Below are 3729 nucleotides of genomic sequence, written 5' to 3'. Positions count from 1 at the left end.
TTACCTGGGTGGAGGGTTAGGGAAATGGCATGGGATGGAAGAACCGCTATGCACAAAGCAGCATGTCAACACCAGAAACTGGGGCTGCAAGCATGGCTAGTAGCTAAACAGCAGCGAGCAGGACAAGGTGGGACACGAGAGGCAGGGGGACAGTCCATGGGGCTTGTGGGCCACATTAAGGAATTTTGTCTTTATCCTAAGGCCGTAGGAAGCCAAGAGCAAAATTGGGGGTGTAAGGTGACACAATCCTATTTGTCCTTTGAAAGAATGACTCCAGCTGCATGGAGGTGGCCCAGAGTGAACGTGCGAACATCAGTTAGGAGGACACCCAGTTGTTCAGGAGTTAAATGATAACAGCTGGGACTTGAGTGATTGAGGAGATGGACGGGAAAGAGATTCAGGAGGCAAAATTGGCAGATGGGGGAGCTTGGATGGGGCAGGTAAGGGAGAGGTTGCTGTCCGGGATAACCTCCAGCTTTCTAGCTTACTCAGCCATGTCCAAAGGGATGCGGGACTAAGTTTGGCCTGGCTGGGTTCCATTCTCACCCGTGACAGGATCAGGCACTGCGGCTCATCAAACTCATTGGATTCGCCTACAGTTCAGGAGAGATTTCCGGAAGAGAAGTGGTACTGTTACCAGGAAAAGAGGAATGGGAAACCCAGCTGAAGAGACCCCAGCTGTAGCTGCCACCGCCACTGCAGGGATAACACAGAGTGGCCGGTCTCTGGCCGCCCTGGGATACTAGCAGTATGTGCTACATCGATATTTGCCATTAAACATCAGTTTGCCTATGCCATAGGGCAAGACACTGAGCGTCACAGTCCGGCTGCTTCAGGAGCCCCGGGGGGAGGCTTCCTGCTGTCAAGCTCACTGTCGTAAGCACTCACCGGTAGGGGCACTGTTACTCTTCTTAGCCACTTCCCTGGCCCCTGAGGTGGCCGACCAGGTGGCATCTTGGCCCCAGCTTGAATCGGAGGTTAAAAGGGCAGAGGGATTAGTTCCAGTGGTTTCAGCCAGCCTTGGAAGTGGCAGGAGGAGCTACAGTCATACTGCACAGGAACTAGTTTTGCATAAAGACCCACAAAGACACACACTTAGGCACTCTTTGGCATTTTCAAAATCTTTCCCCATCATGACATGGAGACGATGATCTAAGAAGAAAAAATGGTCTTTGTTTATCTTAGGAATTTCTGTCAGTGGTACCAAGAGGCCACTGGCAAATATCTTTGAATTAAAAACCAAAATGATAAGCCAGGGAGGAAGTTAGAATAATAAGAACTGGTCTTTCAAGGTGCCCAAAGGTAGTCAGCCAAACCGGCTGTATGAATGACAAAGCAAAAGAAGCCAAATTGCCCAGGATGTTTGTCTAAGAAAATGATAGTGCCACTTTTCACGTATCCAGTGACGGACGCAGACTTGTGAGGGTTTGCTGAGTTCTTGGAAAGGGGCAGGGGAGCTGCAGGCTTTGTCATGGAGAGGATGTGTACAAAGTCAAATGCTCTATCTGGCAGGTAGGCTTCTATCCTTGTTTGTTTGGTTTTTTTTTTTTCCCAAAATACTGTTTAAGGGCCGTGTGCAGTGGCTCATGCCTGTAATTGTAGCACTTTGGGAGGCCGAGGTGGGAGGATCATGAGGTCAGGCGTTTAAGACCAGCCTGGCCAACATGAGGAAACCCCTTCTCTACTAAAGATACAAAAATTAGCCGGGCGTGGTGGCCGATGCCTGTAATCTCAGCTACTTGGGAGGCTGAGACAGGAGAATCACTTGAACTTGGGAGGCAGAGGTTGCAGTGAGCTGAGATCACGCCACTGCACTCCAGCCTGGGTGACAGAGCGAGATTCTGTCTCATAAAAAGAAAAAAAAATCTGCTGGAAATAGTTTGAGCAGTCACGAATTTAAAAAAAAGCAAACTCAGGGAAAGAAAATACACTGTCTACACAATAACAAATCAGGAAAGTCCTGGGTATCTGTCACAGAGGTAGAATGGTAAATGAAGCTGGCTGTAATCCTCTCCAAACTGGTGGAAATACTGGGGTTTTTACTTAATACTTTAGTACTAAGTAAACGGATGGCATTTCCAAGTTGGTGGTTTCTGTACTTCCTGTGGAACAGGTCTCTGGGCCTGAGCCCACCCTCAGCGTTGGCAGCCGCCTCCAGGGCAGTGCTGTCTTTGCTATGGTATCTCTGCTTAGTAATGAGAACTAATGTGCATGGGAGCTCGCTGTGGGCCAGGTGCTCCAAGAGCTTTGCATAATAGTTATTTCCATCAAATCTTCACAACAACCTGTGAGGTAGCTTTATACGCATCCCCATTTTTTTTTTTTTTTTTTTTTTAGTAGAGATGGGATCTCCTTATGTTGCCCAGGCTGGCCTCAAGCTCCTGAGTCAAGCTATCACCCTCTCTTGGTCTCCCAAAGCACTGGAATTACAGGCATGAGCCACTGCACCCATCCTCATCCACATTTTAACACAGGTACACTGAGCCCTAGCAAAGAGCTATAACTTACTGAAAGCCCCACAGCCGGTTAAGTGGTGGCACTGGGATTTGAACCTGGGCAGTCTGTTTCCAAAGTCTGCTGGCTGAGCTTCTGTGCAAAACAGTGCCTTCCAAACATTCTTTTCTATCTTATTGCTCCTTGAATTTTGGCCCTGGGTCCAGTTTGGGGCCAGGCAGAAGATAGGAATAGTTTGCACGATGGTAACAGGGTCTATGTGAAAGCTGGGGTTTGGGGCTGGGTGCAGTGGCTCACATCTGTAATTGCAGCATTTTTGGAGGCTGAGGTGGGAGGATTACTTGAGACCAGAAGTTCAAGACTAGTCTGGGCAACACAGCAAGATGCCATCTTTAAAAAATAAAAAAAAGGAGCCGGATGTGGTGGCGTGTACCTATAGTCTCAGCTACTTGGGAGACTGAGGTGGGAGGCTCTGTTGAGCCTAGGAGTCTAAATGTGCAGTAAGCCATGGTTGCACCGCTGCACTCATAGAAAGAAGAAAAGAGAGAAAGAAAGAGGACGGATGCAGTGGCTCACTCCTGTAATCCCAGCACTTTGGGAGGCTGAGGCAGGGTGATCACATGAGGTCAGGAGTTAGAGACAAGCCTGGCCAACATGGTGAAACCCTGTCTCTACTAAAAATACAAAAATTCGCTGGGCATGGTGGTGGGTGCCTGTAGTCCCAACTTCTTGGGATGCGTGAGTTCCAGCTTCTTGAGACACGAGAATTGCTTGAATCCAGGAGGTAGAAGTTGCAGTGAGCCAAGATCACACCACCGCACTCCAGCCCGGGTGACACAGCAAGACTCTGTCTCAAGAAAAGTAAAGAAAACAAAAAGGAAAGAAAGAAAGAAAGAGAGAGAGAGAGAAAGAAAGAGAAAGAGAAAGAATGCTCGCTTTGGCAGCATATGTACTATAATTGGAATGTTACAAAAATTAGCATGGCTTCTGTGCAACAATGAAACACAAATTCCAAAGCATTCCACATATTTTAAAAAAAGAAAGAAAGAATGAGAGAGAGCAAGAGAAAAAAAGGGGGTTGAGGTGGGGGTTTCACATTTTTCCTTCAACTATGTGCTGACCATAGTGACTTTCCTGATGTCCACATAAGAGTGACTGGTTGTTGCAACTAGTGTCAGCTGCTGCTACCAACAATTTCCCAGTTACTCTGAGAGTACATACAGGCTGCGACCAAGTAAGACCAGAGGGGCAGAGACTTATTACTTACCCAATAGC

At 47.8% G+C, this 3729-nt stretch overlaps 1 non-coding gene across 1 annotated transcript; it reads left to right on the top strand.

Moving 5' to 3' along the window:
• Positions 1 to 3382: 3382 nt before the first annotated feature.
• LOC116536017 lies at positions 3383 to 3486 on the top strand. The gene has a single exon (XR_004262437.1). It is a non-coding gene; the product is annotated as a U6 spliceosomal RNA (small nuclear RNA).
• The last annotated feature ends 243 nt before the right edge of the window (positions 3487 to 3729 follow it).

This window comes from Sapajus apella, unplaced genomic scaffold (assembly GCF_009761245.1).
Source record: "Sapajus apella isolate SASKATOON/1434 unplaced genomic scaffold, GSC_monkey_1.0 scaffold3, whole genome shotgun sequence".
Lineage (NCBI taxonomy): Eukaryota > Metazoa > Chordata > Mammalia > Primates > Cebidae > Sapajus > Sapajus apella.
The sequence above is the reverse complement of the archived record's forward strand: the minus strand, read 5'-3'. Positions and strand labels throughout refer to the sequence as shown.